The 19,063-nt window shown below is 52.5% G+C and overlaps 1 protein-coding gene across 1 annotated transcript in view; it reads left to right on the forward strand.

Moving 5' to 3' along the window:
- The first annotated feature begins 13,248 nt into the window (after window positions 1-13,248).
- Window positions 13,249-19,063, forward strand: part of Pik3cd (phosphatidylinositol-4,5-bisphosphate 3-kinase catalytic subunit delta) — a 47,068-nt gene continuing 41,253 nt past the window's right edge. Inside the window, exon 1 of the mRNA XM_042695767.1 lies at window positions 13,249-13,324. The gene's annotated coding sequence lies outside the window, so the exon portion shown is untranslated. The remainder of the gene's footprint in view (window positions 13,325-19,063) is intronic.

Consider the following 19,063-nt stretch of genomic DNA (forward strand, 5'->3'; position numbering starts at 1 on the left):
CCAGTCACTGGCCCAGGGTCCTAATTTTGCACATTAACACAGACGGCCCACTGCTTGTCAAACCATTTAAGCCACTTTTGCATTATTAGATGTAGGCATGACCTTTCTTACCTCATCTACTGCTTTATTAGAAAAACTAGCCAGGTGCTCGTGGCTCATGCCTGTAATCCTAGCTGCTCAGGAGGCTGAGCTTTAAAAACTGTTTTAAAGCCAACCTGGCATGAGATTCTTATCTCCAGTGAACCACCAAAAAGCCAGAAATGGAGTTATGGCACAAGTGGTAAAGTGCTAGCCTTGAGCAAAAACTGCTCAAACAGTCCCTGAGTTCAAATCCCAGGACTGGCACAAGATGGAAGGACTGGGCCCACTTCTGCCCCCGTCATCTCCCCCTAAGTCCCCAAAGATGGCTTCCATCCATCTGCCCTTGTCTTTCTCACCCTCCCAGAGGAGCCTCAGGCTGACCTCCACCTCTCAATCTCAGACTCCAGCCTATTTAGGATTCTAGGCAAGAGTTGCATGCCCAGCAAAGAATATGCTTTCAATAGGCAGATTCTTATTTGGCTTCAGAAGTGAGAACAGTTTTTATTGGCTACCTGTTTTGCCAGGACCAGCCCCCTGCCTAATTTTCATTGGCTACCTGCTTTCCCAGGACCAGCCCCCAGGCACATAATTCTCTTAGTTACAATGTATGCAGGCTAGCAGGCCTTCAGTTACAATGTATAAATGGGGTGTCTGTGAGGCCCCTTTGAGAGCCAGGGAATGGCTCACCCTTAAGCTAACTTGCTTCAGAGTTGGTTTTGTTGGTTGCTGGATCTCTTAGACTTGAATAAAGCCTTTCATTAATCTTTAGATGAGCCCAAAAACTTGTCTAGTGCCCTGGTCCAGATGAGCCATTTAGATCTTTTTTTTTTTTTTGTCTATTGTGGGGCTTGAACTCGGGGCTTGGGCGCTGTACCTGCACTCTTCAACTCAAGGCAAGAGCTCTACCACCTGAGCCCCAGTGCAACTTCCACTTTTCTAGTGGTTTATTGGAAATAAGAGTCTCATGGCCTTGCCGGGTGCTGGTGGCTCAGGCCTGATCCTAGCTACTCAGGAGGCTGAGATCTGAGGATCGCGGTTCAAAGCCAGCCGGGCAGTAGAGACCGTGAGACTCCTATCTCCAATAAACTACCAGAAAACTGGAAGTGGCGCTATAGCTCAAGTGGTAGAGCGCTCGCCTTGAGCTGAAGAGCTGAGGGACAGCGCCCAGGCCCAGAGTTCAAGCCCCACGACTGACCAAAAAAAAAAAAAAAAGTCTCATGGCCTTTCCTGTCTGGGCTGGCTTTGAACCATGATCCTCACATCTCAGCCTCCTGAGTAGCTAGGATTACAGGCCTGAGCCACTGGTGCCCAGCCTGGCTATTTAGATCTGAATACAGGCTGGCCACTTGTGAGTGGGAAAGTCTAATTAACCTGGTTTTCCTTCTCATACATCCTGTGTTTTTCTCCCTAGTCACCACTGATGTTTATCTGCTTCCTAACCCTGGCCTTCCCTCAAGGGTAGAAGGCCCCTTCATTTTAGGTTCCCTTTGCTTATCCCAATGGCTCGTGGCTAACTTCTGCCTGTCACCTCCCAGGATCTGGGATTGTGCGCTAGAATCCGGGATTACAGGTATGCGCTATCACACCCAGATGTACCATACATTTTTAGACAACTACCTATTGCTGGGCAAGGTGTTCTAAGCTGTAGGCTCTGCCTGGTGGGAGTTTAGGAAGTCCTGGGTGCAGGAGCAAAGGTCAGAAGTCAGCTAATAAAGGTTGAGTTTCTGGACACTGCCGCAGGGGAGGGGGATCAGCCCGCCCTGGTGCTGAAATCTTTCCTGGTTCCTCGGGATTGTGAGCAGGCAGATGGGGAGATTGCGTGGGGAGGAGGGAGACTCGTCTGGACTGTCTCCTGCCCCAAACCTCTCTCCCAGACTGTTCCCGGTGTCCCGCCTATGGTCCCACCATCTCAGGCCTGGGGACCTCTGTTGGCCCACAGCAGACACCCCATATCTGGCCTGGAAGGACAGGTCAGGGTCACCAAGCGGCAAGGGGAAGACACTGTGTTCTAACAACCCATCCTGGCTTCTTTGAGAGGCCCCCGCTGGCCCATCTGGCTCTTCACCACCATGAGGTATGGCCATCTTTACCCAGAGCGTTTAGTGCTCTGTCAACATCTTAAAATTCTTGATATATATATATATATATATATATATATATCCATACATACATATATATATACACACACATATATATACACACACATTTTTTTTCTCTTCAGAGACCAGGACTTGAACTCGGGATCTGATGCTTTCCACTCAAAGCCTGTCATTCTATCATCCGGACCATGCCCCTAGCCCCATCATCTTGTTTTTGCATTTCCCTTTTGCTGGGGGGGAGGAGGGAGGGCCAGGAACTGGAAAGTGTCCTGGGCTCTGAGCCCCCCCCCCCCCAGAAGACCCGCCGTACCCCAGACCAACCACTGCAATAACAGCCACACCCAGAGCCAAAAATGAAGATGAAGGTGTGGCCCAGCGCGGTGGGTCACACTAGCCTCACTAGTCGAGAGTCTTGGTGTGAAGATCATAGTTCAAAGCCAGCCTAGGTGTGAAGGTCCGTGAGATTCTTATCTCTAACCACACACAAAAAAACCCTCCAGAAGTGGAGGTGTGACTCAAATAGTAGAGCACCATCCTTGAGGAAATGAGAACTCGAGGCCCAGAATTGAAGCCCCAGGACTGTCTGTAAGAAAAGAAAAAGCAGAAAGACGAACTCTGTGGACTCACACCGTTTATTTGGGAGGAAAATCTGAGAAGGATGACCAAGTCTCCTTCAGCCTGGCTGAAGAAAAAGTGGTGCACCCCACAAGTAGGGAGGGTCCCTTAAATAATAGGCAGAAAAGCGAAGTCAGGGGGTGGGCGGGGGGAGGCAGGGCGGGAGATGAATGTTATTTGACTGAGGAGTTTCAAGGTCTCATCGGCCTCTGTGTCCACCACAGAGGGCATCAGAGGCAGACATGGCAGCCTTGGCCTTTGGTTCTCTTCCAAAACCTCGGGGTACACTTGTTCAGGGGGGGAAGGGGGAGGGGGACACAAGTGCTTTCACTGGGCAGGAAGGACGCACAGGCGCAGGGCAGGTCACAGTGGGTGAGGACTTGCAGTGCCCAGGTGGGGGACACCAGGGAGGCCACTGAAAAGCAGGGGCAGCTGCGGGGAGGGGGGCTGGGAGGGCAGCAGCGAGCAGAGCCGTGCCGTTGGAGAGGGAGGGGCGAGCAGGTGCGCTCCAGGGTCTTGCTGTCCTGTAAGCAGAAAGGCACACATCTCTGGAGGGGTGTGTCATCTGCAGCTCAGGAAGTGAGGAAGTTTGGAGGAGGTAGGTAGCTTCAGAAAAACAAACCTTACTGCCCCCCACAGCTGCCATGCCCCCCACAGCCACCAAGTCTGCATCCCTGCTGGATGTTAAAAAGGAAAGATCTGAACTCCTGAACTCCTGGAACGGAAATTACGATGCACCTCCTCCCAGCCTGCAGGGGGCGACACTGAGCCCTGGCTCTAGCTCTCACTGGTGGAAATAATGACACATCTTATGGGGGGGGGAGGAGACAATGAGCTCTGAGCTGTTGTTTGGGCGGCGGCGGCAGTGCCGCTCATTACCACTAGGTGGAGCCCTGTGCTTTTTTTCTTGAGCCCAATAATCCCCAGGCCCAGAGGTCGCGATGCCAGGGAGATTGGCAGGCCTATGTAGGGACAGGCACCCCCAGCCTGTCCCAGGGACAGCCTCCTACCCCACCTAGTCTTCCTGTGGGGTTGGGGGCTGCACAGATGAGTGTGTGTGCGGTGTGTGCACATCCAAAGCTGATCCCAAACCAGAGGAGATGAAATCATGCCCAGTGCCTGAGAGCACAATCTTCCAACAAGCTTAGTTCCTATGCCCATTCACCCTCAACGCTGTACAGACTTGAGCCTGGGCTTCGACCTCTCTGCCTCTGCCTCCCACTGGTAGAATGGGAGCCCTGCACTGAGCCAGCAGGGCTGGTATAAGGATTCATCCAGGCAATAATGCCAATAAGAATAATAGCAAACACCTACTGAGTTCTCACTAGCGATCAGGTGATGATCTAACCCTAACACATTCACTTAACTCCTTATCACAATTCCCTTTTTCTTTTTCTTGTTGCCAGTCCTGGAGCTCAAACTCAGGGCCTGCGTGCTGTCCCTGAGCTTCTTTTGCTCCAGGCTAGCACTCTACCACTTGAGCCACAGCGCCTCTTCTGGCTTTTTCTGTGTATGTGGTACTGAGGAATTAAACCTAGGGCTTCATGCATGCTAGGCAAGCACTCTACCACTAAGCCACATTCCCAGCCCCAGTAATTCCCCTTTCTATGAGGACTGGAGGGTGAATCTGCTCCTACAAAGAGTCCAGGCCTCTGTTACAATTCCTAGCATTTCTCCCTGTAGAGATTGGGCCCAAAGAGGGCTGCACAGAGGACACCTGTGTGTGTGTGTGTGTGTGTGTGTGTGTGTGTGCTAGTACTGGGACTTGAACTCCAGGCCTCTGTTGTTTGGCTCAAGGTTGATGCTCTACCATTTGAACCACAGTTCCACTCCCAGCTTTTTGCGGGTTTGTTGGAGATCAGGGTCTCTTTCTTGGATTTGTCCGCCTGGGTTGCTTTGACCTGCAATTCTGGGGCCACAGCTCTTGCGTGGTGAGGATTACAGGTGAGAGCACTGGCACCTGGCACAGCTGAGGAGTTAAGAGCCGCCAGCTGCTCTTGTTACCAGCTTTGAGGCCCAGCAGCCCGCGGGGAGAGGAAGCCGAGGCCGCCGGTGGGGTAGAGCCCATGACATGAAGGTTTGCCTCCATCCTGCCCTGCCTGCCTGCTCCTGCCGTGGTCTGAGGTGCCCCAGAGGCTTCTGGGAAAGGCAGCCTGCTGAGCAGAGAGTATGGGCCCATGCTGGGTGAGTGAGGCCTCAGTGTGACACCAGGGTGTCAACCTGGGGGCCCAGTGGCCGGGATGGGTGGATTGGGGGGAGCTGCATTTGTGATGTGCAGAGTTTGAGGGCTCCATGGAATGTTGGGGGGGTCACTCAGAGGCAGCTGCAGGTACACCATGGTCAGGATGTAGAGGGGAGCCTGGCGGAGAGCACTGGTCATAGTCTGGTAGGTGCTGGGTAGTGGGGTGATCCTTGGGGCTCCCAAGGCCCCAGGGCAAGGAGAGGCCTGGTGGTGGGACCCTACAGGAAGTCTCCAGAAATCCCTCTGATGGTACAAGCAGGCTGCCTGGGGCTTGCAACCAGGGCCATGTGAGGACTTTGGCCTGGTAGGGAGAAGTGTCAGGGGTGAGTGTGTGTGTGAGTGTGTGTGTGTGTGTGTGCATTGGTGCAGAAGTTGGAATTCAGGAACCACCTCCAGCTTTTCAGTGGTTCATTGCAGATAAGAGGCTCACTCACTTTCCTGCCCATCCAGCTTCCAACTGCGATCCTCAGACCTCAGCTTCCTGAGTAGCTGAGATTCCAGGCATGAGCCATGGCGCCCAGCAGCTTCAGAGGTCTTACCTCACTGGGCCACTTGAGGCCTTTGGGTTGTCAAGCCGCAGTTCAGGCTTAGGAAGGAAGGAGAGTTCTGAAGTCAACAGAAGTTCTGAGTCTATTGGCCTCTGGCCTGTTGGGGAGGGGGGAGTGTCAGGTTCATGTCCAGCACTCTAGTCCACTGGGGTGACATTCCTGTCTGGCCTCAACAGAGACCAAGGTAGCTACTCCTTCTGGGAAACATAGCCCAGGACCCAGAGCCTCCGTGATCCGACCTCCAATCCTGAGAGCAAGGAGGCAGACACAGCTCCCCCTCCCCCACCCACTGCGTTGCACACAGGCCCGGCTCAAACACGTACCACAAATAGAAATCAAAGTCTGAGAAAGAATCAAGGAGCCATGACCCAGTCGTGGGAAAGGCTGAGTGGCTTTGGCCCAGTCACTGAACCTCTCTGAGTTCTGTGTGCTCATCTGTGAAACCGGGGCTGTGGCCTCAACCTGGAAGAGTGTGTGAGATGCGGACGGCAGATGTGAGGCGCAGGGTATGCAGATGTGATGGGTGACCCCCGCCCCAAATAAAGCTCCTCAGGGAGGGGTCCATAGGCCTCCCCCTCCCCCCCCCACTGTCAGGCTCGGGGCACAGACTGCCACACACCTGGCTAGGCAGCGGCATCTGCAGGGTGCACTGGTGTCCACTTCCTGTTTTTCTCCCCAACAAATGTGTGCACAGCTCACACAGGGGGGGGGGGGGCTGAGGGAGGCTGGAGGGGAGAGGCCTGCAGCTCAGACCACCCTGGACATCGGGAGGCTAGCCAGAGGGGTGGCCCAGAGCAGATGGGGTCGGAGGGAGGGAGAGAGGGAGGGAGGGAAGGAGGGAGGCCGCCTCTGTGGGAAGAGCAAAGGGACCTCACTTCCTGTCCTCTGTCTGCTCGCTTTGCAGCCAGGCTTGAGAAGGGAGCTGAGGATACATGGGTCCAGGCTGAACCCCTTGTTTCTGTGATGTAAGGGACAGAGGAGCTGCTGGCAAAGAAGGAAGGCCAGCCTCCCTGCCTCCCTGAGGCTGTTGGGGCTGAGCGCTGGGCTTTAGAATCGCTGAGTGAAAGGTCCAACTGGAACTGGTGGGGAAGGAAGGGAGTCCTGAATTCCTCCTCTTCTTTATGCTCGTGTGTGTGTGTGTGTGTGTGTGTGTGTGTGTGTGTGTGTGCGCACGCGCGCGCACGCATGCATGCGTGCATGGGCTGGGTTTGAACCCTGATCCTCAGATCTCAGGTTTCTGAGTTCCTTCCTCTTCTTAGGCCCCTGTCCCTCCTCTGGACAAAGAATAGTCTTGTCCATTGGTTCACTGTCATTTCTTTGGCACCTCTGAACTCTCCTCTCTCACGACCCCTGCTTCCCACCTAAAGGTGAGCTTCTCTAAGCAGGATTTGCTTTGAGTCTCATTCCTTGGCTGCTTTGGTGGCAAAGGTGGCTAGCCCAGATTCTGTCCCTCCCAGAAATGCTCCAGGGAATCCCTGGACCCTAGAGAGTTTCTTGGAAGGTAGAGGGGTGTTTTGTTTTCTGTAAGCCTCTGCTAGGGCTTGAACTCAGGGCCTTGTGCTCTCACTTAGCTTTTTTGCTCAGTGCTGGCACTCTACCACTTCCAGCTTTTTGCTGGTGAATTGGACTAAGAGTCTCACCAATTTTCCTGCCTGGGCTGGCCTTGAACTGAGATCCTGAGGTCGCAGCCTCTTGCGTGGCTAGGGTGACAGGTGAGAGCCAGCGGGCCTGGCTGGACGGGTGTTTTTGTCTTGGCCCCTGTTTCTTGTTGGTCCCGAGGCTCTGGCCTAGCAGTACTCTAAGAGGAGGATGAGGTGTTGCTGGCTTGCAATGCCAGGCTTGGGTGGCCGACCTTCCTAAGTGCCTGCAGCTGTTTTGTGGTCATGGCATTGGTTCATGGCCAACGATCCAAGATCCTGTCCTAGCACACATTCTGCTTTGTCCTGGGCCACAGCACAGGGCTGGGGTCTCTGAGCACCAAGCTGGAGGTCGTATCTTTTTTTTTTTTCATCCCAACTGTGAGAAGGAGAAACCGTGTTCACTAGGGAGGACCCTCAGATCTCAGCCTCCTGAGTGGCTAGGATGACAGGCGTGAGCCACCAGCGCCCGGCTTGTCCTGTGTTTGAAAGACTGTTTTTTCTTTCTTTTTTTTTTTTATAACATTACACTCCTCCTTCACTAGTATCTATAGTCATTGAGATTGTGTGTGCGTGCATGTGTGTGTGTGTGTGTGTGTGTGCATGCATGCGTCCATGTGTGTGTGTGTGCGTGCGTGTGTGCGTGCATGCGTGTGTGCGTGCATGCGTGTGTGTGCATGTGTGTGTGCGTGCATGCGTATGTGTGTGTGCATGCGTGCATGTGTGTGTGTGTGTGCGCGCACACACACATGGTACTGAGGCTTGAACCTGGGGGTACTGTCTGGATTTTTCTCTCAAAGCTGGTGCTCTACCGCTTGAGCTACTTTCCTACTTCTGGTTTTTTACTGGCTAATTGGAGACTTTCCTGCACAGGCTGGTCTTTGAACTGCAATCTTCCTATCTCAGCCTCCTAAGTAGTTAGGGTTACAGGCATGAGCCACTAGTAATTGAGTTTTTTTTTTTTAATTTTTGGGTCCGGTCGTAGGGCCTGAACTCTGGGTCTGGGCGCTGTCCCTCAGCTCTTCAGCTCAAGGCTAGCGCTCTATCACTTGAGCCACAGCGTCACTTCCGGCTTTTTTTTTTTTTTTTTTGCTTATGTGGTGCTGAAGAATCGAACCCAGGGCCTCATGCATGCAAGGCAAGCGCTCTACCACTGAGCCACCTTCCCAGCCCATGTTTTATGTTATTTTTCTTTCTTTTTTGGGGGGGAGGGGCGGTCCAGTCGTGGGGCCTGAACTCTGGGTCTGGGCGCTGTCCCTCAGCTCTTCAGCTCAAGGCTAGCGCTCTACCACTTGAGCCACAGCGCCACTTCCAGCTTTTTTCTGCTTATGTGATGCTGAGGAATCGAACCCAGGGCCTCAGGCTTGCAAGGCAAGTGCTCTACCACTGAGCCACCTTCCCAGCAATTGAGATTTTTTTATTTCAAAGAATAGTAACTAGCATTGCAGGGTTTTTACTGGCTTAAATATTACTCTTCTTCTCTCTCAAAAATATTAATGCTGCCTTAGGACCTAAGAAAGTGACCTTAAAAGAAAGCAGTATCTTTGAATATGTAATAATTTGTGACGAGGTCACACTGATACTGGGTCTTTATAAAATAGAGGGAAGTTTGGAATCAGTACCAGTGACTCGTGCTTGTAATACTAGCTACCCAGGAGGCTGAGATCTGAGGATCACGGTTTGAAGCCAGGCCAGGCAGGAAAATCTGTGAGACTCACATCTCCAATTAACTACCAATAAAGTCAGGACTGGAGCTGTGATTCAAATGGTAGAGTGCTAGCCTTGAACAAAGCTCAGAGATAACATCTAGGCCCTGAGCTCAAGCTGCAAACAGGCAAAAAAAAAAAAAATGGGGCTAGGTGAAATGGCTTATAGCTGTAATTTTTGAGATACTTGGGAGGCTGATGTAGGAGAATAAAAATTGGAGGCAAATTCAGGATAAAGTTAACAAGATCCTATCTGAAAAAAACAAGCTGGGATTGGTGTTTTGCATCTATAATCCCAGTTACCCAAGAGAGGGAGATAGGAGGAACTAGATTTGAGGCTAGCCAGGGGCAAAAGCAGACGTGGTAACTAAAACAGAAAGCACTGGAAGCGTGGCTCAACTGGTGGAGCTAAGCTTGTGTCCAAACTACTGGAATGAAGAAAACAAGATATAAGGGTGAAAGGTATGATCATAAATCCAATGCCAAAGGACCTCAAAAAGATACAAAAAAAATAGCCAGGTGCCAGTGGCTCATGCCTGTCATCCTAGCTACTCAGGAGGCTAAGATCTGAGGATCACAGTTCCAATCCACCCGGATCAAGAGAGTATGTGAGATGCTTATCTCCAATGAACCATCAAAAAGCTGGAAATGGAGCTGTGGCTCAGGTGATCGAACACTAGCCTCGAGTGAAAAAGCTAAGGGGCAGTGCCCAGGCTTCACTTCAAGCCTCAGTACCGGCACACACAAAAATCAATCAATCAAGAAATAACATGCCCAGCTGGGTGCCAGTGGCTCACGCCTGTAATCCTAGCTACTCAGGAGGCTGAGATCTGAGGATCACAGTTCAAATCCAGCCTGGGCAGGAAAATTCATGAAACTCTTACCTCTAATAAACCACCAGAAAACCAGAAATGGTGCCATGGCTCAAGTGGTAGAGCACTAGCCTTGAGCTGAATTGCTGAGGGACAGGGCCCATGCCCAGAGTTCAAGCCCCCTGACTGACAAAAAAGAAGAAAGAAATAAGACCAAGAGTTGGAAAATGGCCTAGAATGGCCTTTTTCTCCTCTGCATCTTTTCCTCTCTGCGTCTGTTTCATGAGTCTATCTCTCTTCTCTGCATGTCAACTTCTCTGATTTCTCTAGTCCTCTTTGATGGGCAGCAGCCAGTAGATGAGTGGCTATATTCACAGCCAGCCCTTGCTTCTAGGCCACATTCCCCAAAAAGCCACCGATTGGCTGTCTTGGGTCAGGTGACCTAGCCCTAGCTGTATCTACTAGAGCCGGGCACCTGACAGGCATATGTCACAGGTGACTGCCAGTGTAGCCCTGTGGAGGCAGGGGACAGTGTTCTGGAGGAAGAAGCTGGGTGTGCATGCTCATGTGCCAAGGCTGCTGCCATCTTGTGTGTACCTGCATTGGAACTTGACTGGCTGAGGGCCTGGCCTCCCATGACAGACATTCTGATGCCATCGGTACCCTCCTCCTGGGATCTCATTTGGAGGGGGGGGCGTGTCTCACGGCTATTGGAGAGAGAGATGCAGATGCGGGCCTGGCTGTCACCCAGCGTGACCGACCATGGCTCTTCCCAGGCGCTGCGTGCGCTGCGTTCAGAGGATTCACTCCGACTTGGGCAGGGGAAGATAAGCTGACGTTTCTGCTTTTTCGTTTTTTTTTGTTATCCTCCTCCTTGCTCCTCTCCAGCTCCCTCTGTCACATTCCTTAGAAGGAAGTCGCCGTGTGCAGACCACACGCTGCGGACCCCAACTCCTTCAGGGAAATATATCCATATAAATTATTTGGAAGTTTTCTGTTGAGACCTGTCTAGTCTGGCTCACACCTGTGGTCCTAGCTACTCAGGAGGCTGAGATCTGAGGATCCCATTTTGAAGGCAACCCCGACAGAAAAATCTGAGATCTTCATCTCCAGTTAACAAGCAAAACGCAGGAAGTGGAGCTGTGGCTCCACTTATTTATTTATTTAATTTGACCTCAAGTCTCATACTTGCCTGGCAATTGCTATGCCATTGAGCCGTACATCTAGCCCCTTTCTGCTTAGATTGTCTTTCAGATAAGACCTCCTGACTATGCCTGGGCCAGCCTTGGACCCCCATCCTCTTATTGCTGCTTCCTGCTGCCAGGTAGCTAGGATTGTCAAACCCTACATAAGAGAAGCCCCAGTGGCTTCGACTCAGAAGGCTGAGATAGGAGGATCGCAATTCAAAGCCAGCTGGGGCAGGAACATGCATGAGATGCTTCGCTCCAATTAACCAATTCAAAGTGGAACTATGGCTCAAGTGGTAGAGCACCAGCCTAGATTAAAAAAAAAAAAAGCAAAGTGATAACATCCAGGACCTGAGTTCGAGCCCTAGCACACAAAGAAAATAGATGGGAGAGGAGCCACAGTGCCCTCGTCCCCAGTAACCCTCCCTCCTAGACCTCCCTTCCTTTGTAATGGTTGCTACCTCCTGACACAGTATCTTGTTTTTCTTTTTCTTTTTGTTGGTTGTGGGGCTTGAACTCGGCCTGGGCGCTGTCCCTCAGCATTTCAGCTCAAGGCTAGTATTCTCCACTTGAGCCACAGCACTACTTTTGGCTTTTTCTGCTTATGTGGTACTGAGGAATCAAACCTAGGGCCTCATGCATGCAAGGCAAGCACTCTACCACTGAGCCACCTTCCCAGCTCACGGTATCTTATTTTGAGTCTTCAAAGTGTCTCTTCCCTGCTGGGAGCAGGGAGGCCAGCCTGTAGCCTGCCATCATTGCTCGTGGAATCAATTATAGCAAAGACAGAGCAAACAAGCTGGCTGGAGGTGTCAATGTAGCACAGCCTGGGTCACCCACAGGCACTGGGTGGGGGCCACCAGCCCCCAGACCCCCCAGCAGTTACCCCACCATCCTGTTACAAGAAGATTTTTGTTTTGTATTCTAGTACTAGGACTTGAACTCAGAGCCTAGGTGCTGTCCTTGAGCACGGTGCAGGAAAGACATGATTGTCATCCTGCGCCCGCGGTGGAACCCCAGGCTCAAGCGCTCACCCCACACCGGCATGCACACGCGCACGTACAACTTGTAGGTGGCGGGTTGAGCTTTGAAGCCAAATAGCCTGGGCTTGATGACTTGTCTGGAGGCCACAAACTCACCAGTTAGCCTTGGGCCCCGAGGTCTGCTCCCCTAGGGCCTCCTGTGGGATCTCTGGGTCATCCTGAACTCATTCACCTGGCCCCTGCTGGAATCAGGTTTAGGGGCCCCATCCCCTCTCCTCCACCATGTGCCAAGCCCTCAGCTCAAGCCTCGCTCAGCTCAGCTGGCACAGCTGGAGGGGCGGAGTCTGCCAGGCCCCGCCCAGCTCCCTCCCAGCCTCAGGTCCCCTCCCAGCAGCTTCCTCCACTTGCAAGGAATGATCCCGAACTCTGCCTGATCCTCCAACTCTTTGCTTTGTCCTTTCATAGACATCACCAGGCTGTGGTGGTTTGGGGCAGCCATATCTGGTTGTGGACACAGCCTGCGAATTCATCCTGTATTACACACACACATGGCGGGTGGAAAGATGAAGGTGTCCTCCGGCTGACTCTGTGGGCTCAGTGGGATTTGATCTTCAGAGCCTCAGTTTTTGTATCCATAGATTAGGGACTGAAGATTAATTTGGTTCATCTGTTGGCCAAGCCACTCCGAAGGACTTCTAAGCCCTAAGCCGGGCCACTGGTGGCTCACACCTATCACCCTAGTTACTCAGGAGGCTGAGATCTGAATTCAAATTAGTTCAAAATCAGCCCCCCGGGAAGGCACATCCACGATTCGTTTTTCTTTTCTGTTTTCCCCCCCGCGGTCGTGGGGCTTGAACTCTGGGCCTGGGCGCTGTCCCTCAGCTCTGCAGCTCAAGGCGAGCGCTCTACCACTTGAGCCACAGCGCCACTTTTGGTTTTCTGGAGGTTCATGGGAGATAAGAGTTTCATCGGCTTTGAACGGAGATCCTCAGCTCAGCCTCCTGAGTCGCTGGTGTTGGTTACTGTACCCAGGTCCTGGGCGGGTCCCGACGGGGATGCTAGCGGGATTTGAACCCCCTGCGTTAGGCCTAGGGGCGCTAGCTGTTGTGTTGCCCTGCTTTGGTAAGGCGGTGGCCCCGCTCGCTCTCCGGGGTCCCCGTTTCCTCCTCCGCCTGGGCATCTGCTCGAAAGCTTGTGCCTTGTGCCAAGCGGGGTGCGGTGGCGGGAACGGGGCGGGGCGGGGTCGCAGGGGACCCGGTGTTTTTCCTGTTCCGAGTGGGAAGTAGGGGTGCTGTCCGCCGCCCTGCGCGCCGGAGCCCCGCCCCCGGCCTCCAGCCTCCAGCCTCGGCGCCCGGCCTCCGCAGAGCACAGCAGAGCCGGCGCGGCTCCGGCTGCCAGCTGCGCCCGGTGCGAGGTAAGTACAGGGTCCCGTGGGTCCGGGCCCTGTGACCGGACCCGGGGTGCGCCCCGGACCCGGGCCCGCGCAGCGCACGGAGCCCGAGAGCTGCGGACCCGGGGGCCCCGCGCGCTGATGGAGCTCGGGCGCGCGCGCCGCGCACGGACCCGGGCGCCTGCAGCGTCTGACGGTGGGCCGTGGGCATCCCGGGGCTGGGAAGTGTAGATCTCCCGAGATGCCCTCCAGGACGCGGGCAGCGTTCCCAGGGCCGCCTGCAGCTCCCTCGCACTCGGCCGGCGAGGCGAGGGGCGCCCCCGCGCGGGGTCAGGGTCCGGGCTGCACCCCGGACGGCTGCCTGGCATCCCGGCAGCGACCGGGCTGGATAGGAGGTAGGGACGGAGTTTCCGGGTCCCCCTCCCGTGTGAGCGCGCGACCCCGGCCCTCTCCCGCTGCTCTTGGGGTTCAGGGGCCCCCAGATCTGCGGCTGAGCCCCCGGTTTCGGGAGTAGCCGCCTCCAGTTTTGCATTTCCGGATCTGTGTGTTGTTTTTTTTCTTAATACGCCTACCCTGCTGCATTCTGAACGAGCCCCCCCCCCCCCCCATCACTTTTTTGGTTTCCTGTAGGCTTCTCCTGGGCGTCTCATCCTTGAATCAAGGCCATGGGATGGGGCGACCTTCCGTGGATGGGGGGGGGGGGGGGGGTGCGTCCTGAGCAGCGCTTTCTACCCCAGAGGGGAGGAGTTGGAAAAAGTCGGGGAGGGGGGATCTGAGCAGCCCACTCCCGGGGTCCGCTGGCTCCCCTGGTTCACTCATGGAGCAGCGGCGCATCTTTGATGGGTGCAGGCTTTTCTAAGAGAGACCAGCGGGTCTTGAACCCGGCCATCCTCTCCGCAGCCAGGCTGGTGCACCTGGCCGAGAAGCCACACCCTTTAACTCCTGAGGCTTGGGCACAGTTTTTTTTTTTTTTTGGGGGGGGGGGGGAAGAGTAGTCCAGCCAACCTCCCAGGGTTCACAGGACACCCATGCACAAATAAAGCTACCAGGGTGGGAGTGGTGTGTGTGTGTGTGTGTGTATGTGTGTGTGTGTGTGTGTAAGGGCTGGTTTCCGTCTTCACATTGGCTTTTTTCAATTGTAGTTAAAGGCAGAAGTGACTGTGCACCTTAAGAAACAATCTCTCTTGGGTGATTATTTTTCAAAGCTATTTTGTTTGGAGAGCCACTTCCCCCTTCCCAGGGCAGCTGCTTCTGCGGGCTGATGGTTGGGCGCAGCCTAGCAAATGTTTGCTTAGTGTGGGGGCTTTAGAAAAAGCCATGAGAGCAAGGGAGATGTGGGGGGGGGGGGGGAACCTACCTACTTAGAGGGCTGCTATCTGCCAGGATTGAGAATCACAGTTCAAAGGCATCTTGGGCAGGAAAGTTCATGAGACTCTTAACCTCCAATTCACCATCCATAAAGAGCTAGAAGTGGTGAGGCTTAAGTTGGTTAAGTGCCAGCCTTGAGCAAAAAAAAAAAAAAAAAAAGCTAAGGGATAGTACCCAGGCCCTGAGTTCAAGCCCCAGAACACACACACACACACACACACACACACACACACACACACACACACGAGTGATATGATATATTAACAAGTAGGTGGAAATCCCCAGCCATCATATCAGAAATGCTGCCAGTTTCAAGGTGGAAAAAAAAGAAAAACAACACAGCACAAGAAGGGGGGGAAAAGAACAAGAAGAAACCTCCCTCTTCTTTCTTTGCAGCCAACTTTGAGCCACAGCACCACTTCTAGATTTTTCTGTGTATGTGGTTCTGAGGAATCAAACCCAGGGCCTCATGCATGCTAGGCAAGCACTCTACCACTGAGCCACCTTCCCAGCCCTGAACCCAAAGTTTTTGTGGGATGTGACTGCTGGCTAGAAGGGGTCTAGGCTGAGGAGTCCAGGGGTGCAGGGCCGCTCTCTTGTCTCTCCCAGGAGAGGATCAGATAAGGATTTGCTTTTCTTTCCGTTTCTCTTTTCTTTTCTCTCTTTTCTGCTGTGAAAGCCAGAAGTGCTTTCTTGAGAATAGGGAAGCAAGTGCAGAGGCCCATGCCGTGCGTTTCTGGGTGTCGGGAGGGGGGCGGGGGCGGGGCGGGACAGGGGTCACAGAAGGATTGCCACACGGCAGCAGAAGACCTTCCTCCCAGTCAGTTCTGGGCTTTTGTCAGCTGATTTTTTTTAAAATCTGCGAGTGACTTGGGAGGATTGCTTAACCCTTTGGAGCCCAAGGCTCCAGCTGCGATCTTGGAATAGCAATGGCCTAGGTGCGAAGTGTTGCCATTTCTTACATTGTTGTGAAGTGCCCGCCTGCAGGGGCACTTGAATGTGCACTGGAGCTGGGGGAGAGGCAGACACCAGTGTGTGGTCTGCTAGGTCAACACAAGCCGCTACTGCATAGATGTGATCTCTGGTGGATTTTGTTATGTGATGCTTATTTACCTATTATTTATGCCAGTACTGGGGCTTGAACGCAGTGCCTCACACTCTTGCTTAGCTCTTTTTACTCAAGGATAGCACTCTACCACTTGAGCCACAGCTCCACCTTTGGCTTTGTTTTTTTCCTGGTTCATTGGAGATAAGAATCTCACAAATGTTGCTGCTCAGGCTGACTTCAAACCTTGATCCTCAGATCTCAGCCTCCTCAGTAGCTAGGATTACAAGTGTGAGCCACCAATATTCAATGTCATGCATTTAGATTTAGTTATTATTTTATTTTAGAGATAAATTTCACTATGCTGTGCAAGCAGGCAAGTGTTCCTGTTCCAGGCATCTGAGCTGCTAGAATGACAGGTTCTTACCACCCACCATTGCTTATGAAAAGTGGGACCTCTTCTGTTTCTTTGGCTGGTACATGAATTTGAACTCATAGCTCCCAACTTACTCAATTGTTGCTCTGCCACTTGAGCCACATCACTAGCCCAGCTTTTTGCTAGTTATTTTGAGATGAAGTCTCTCCAACTTCTCTGCCTGAGCTGGCCTTGAACCTTCATTCTGTGGATCTCAGCCTCCTGAGCTTCTTTTGCTCAAGGCTAGCTCTCTACCATGGAGCCACAGCGCCACTTACAGCTTTTTCTGAGTAGTTTATTGGAGATAAGAATCTCACAGACTTTCCTGCCTGAGCTGGCTTTGAACTGTGATCCTCAAGTCTCAGCCTCCTGCGTAGCTAGGGTTACAGGCGTGAGCCAGCAGCACCTGGCTTTAGTAGGGTTGTTTGTTGTTTTGTATCTCTTTTCCACATCGTGTTGGCTGTTTCCATCTTGCTTCATTGCTAGCCAGCCCATTCCGCCCAGTGGTGGTGTTGCAGCACAGGACACAGGAATGCTGTCACTTTCTAAAGCCGCCTCCATCAGGGACATGAGTGTGGCTTTCAGACACCCGCAGCCATGCCCCACCACGGCCACCATGCCTCCCCTCCCCACGTCCTGTAACTGATGTCTTTACACACGTGGACTTTCGCATATTCAGAAACGATTGCATAAAAAACATCAAATGTGTTTATGGCTTTTGGAGCTGAATTGTGTTTGAGAAAGGCCGGACCCGTTTGTCTTGGTGATATGTAATAGTTTGCAACACCCTGCCAACCATCAGGAAAAAAATTGAAGGAAATGTTTTGCTAATGGTTTTCTAAAAGGTGATCATTTGAAAATGTATTTCTTTTACTGCTAAGGAAGTTGAAAAGCCAAACCCTCAGACTCGGGCTGGGAAGGTGGATCATTGGTAAGTGCTTGCCTTGCATGTATGAGGCCCTGGATTCAATTCCTCAGCACCACATACGTAGAAAGAGTTGGAAGTGTTGCTGTGGCTCAAGTGGTAGAGCACTCGCCTTGAGCTGAAGAGCTAAGGGACAGCGCCCAGGCCCAGAGTTCAGGCCCCACAACTGACCAAAAAAAAAAAAAAAACACCTTCAGACTCTGACTTGATAGAATCAGATTCTAACTAAAGCTCACCACTCCCCAGCTGTATAACTTCTAGAAGGTTACTTAACTTCTCTGATCCTCTGTTCCCTTGTCTGTAAAATGAGGCCGAGGAGACGTGTTCCTAGGTTTGTCTTAGGACTTCAATGAGACAACTAAGATGATGAACCTCACCTAGCACACACTGTCCATACTTAGTTGATATTTCTTGTTATTATTGATTTTGTTTGTGTGCCAATACTCGGACTTGAACTCTGTGCCAGGGCACTGTCCATTAGCTTTTTCACTTGAAACTGGCACTGTCTCAGTTGAGCCACAGGTCAACTTTTGACTTTTTGGTGGTTAATTCGAGATAAGAGTCTCATGGACTTTCCTGCCCACAAAGTCTTTGAAAGACAGGCCCCAGATTTCAGCCTTCTGAATGGCTAGGATTACAGGCGTGAGCTACCAGTGCTAAACAATTATCATTATTTTAATGTAAGTTTACAAGGTGCTGTTCAAATAGCTTACCCTTAAGTCAAAGGAATTGTATGTGTAAGAATTTGCTTTTCTGGGCTGGGTAGGTGCCTCAGTGGTAGAGCGCTTGCCTTGCATGCCTGAGGCTCAGGGCTCGATTCCTCAGCACCACATAAGCAGAAAAAGCTGCAAGTGGTGCTGTGGCTTCAGTGGTAGAGCACTAGCCTTGAGCTGAAGAGCTGAGGGACAGTGCCCAGGCCCAGAGTTCAAGCCCCATGACCGGCAAAAAAAAAAAAAAAAATTGCTTTTCTGCCCTGGAGGTAGCTGATCCTAGGAGGTTTCTGGCAAATTCTTCCTGTCCAAATGTGTCCTTGGCTGGATTTGTGTGGATGCCACCCTGGAAAAGGCAAGTGACCCTATCTATAATGGGGTGGGGGCCCCTCGCAGAGGGCCTGGGGGGCGCCAAGGCCTGAAAGGGTCAGTCCTCCAAGACTGGGCATTTTCTGCTGTGTGCAGCCCCCGTGTCTGGGACATGGAGGATGAAGATTTCTCATGCATGCACGCGCGGGTGCTGGGGGGGGGGGGGGACCCTGGTGGCCTTTAATCCTAGCTACTCAGGAGGCTGAGCTCTGAGGATGGCAATTCAAAGCCAGCTGGACAGGCAAGTCACAGCCTTTTCCACCATGCTCCCGCTCCTGCCCTCTGGCTGCCGTTGGGAGTCAAGCAGGCTTGCCTTTAACTCAAGTGCTTTGCCCTCAGAGCCGCAAATGGCTGCTGACCAATCCAGTAGGCGGGGCCCTTGATGCGCTTTTCCTCTTCACTGCTGACCTGCTGTTGAGAAGGAAGTTCACAAAGCCAGGACACTGGTCTCAAACTACTTCATGGAAACTCTCTTCGGAAGGGAAGAACACCCCACCACCTCCACCCCCATTTCCCCTGTCTGCCTAACAAACTTGCATTATACACGTTGGTTGCAGCCAGGTGCTGGTGGCTCACACCTGTAATCCCAGCTACTCAGCAAGCCGTGAGCTGAGGATCAGGGTGTGAAGCCAGACCTGCTAGGAAAGTTTGTGAGATTCTTCAATTAACCAGCAAAAATGTTGGAAGTGGAGCTGTGTGTGTGAGGCTCAAGTGGCAGAGTGCTAGCATTGAGTGAAAAAGTTAGGCAAGAATGCTAGGCCCTGAGTTGAAGCCCCTGTGCTAGTGCATGTGCGCGTGCATGCGCACGCGCACACACACACACACACACACACACACACACGTTTCATGCTAAAAAATAAGAAGAGCATTGAAACCTTTGAATCAGGAGCCAATACCGGTGACGTGAGTCTGCCCTGTTGTGTGATATGAC

The sequence above is a fragment of the Dipodomys spectabilis genome, unplaced genomic scaffold (assembly GCF_019054845.1).
Source record: "Dipodomys spectabilis isolate Male_0828 unplaced genomic scaffold, ASM1905484v1 ptg000188l, whole genome shotgun sequence".
Classification (NCBI taxonomy): domain Eukaryota; kingdom Metazoa; phylum Chordata; class Mammalia; order Rodentia; family Heteromyidae; genus Dipodomys; species Dipodomys spectabilis.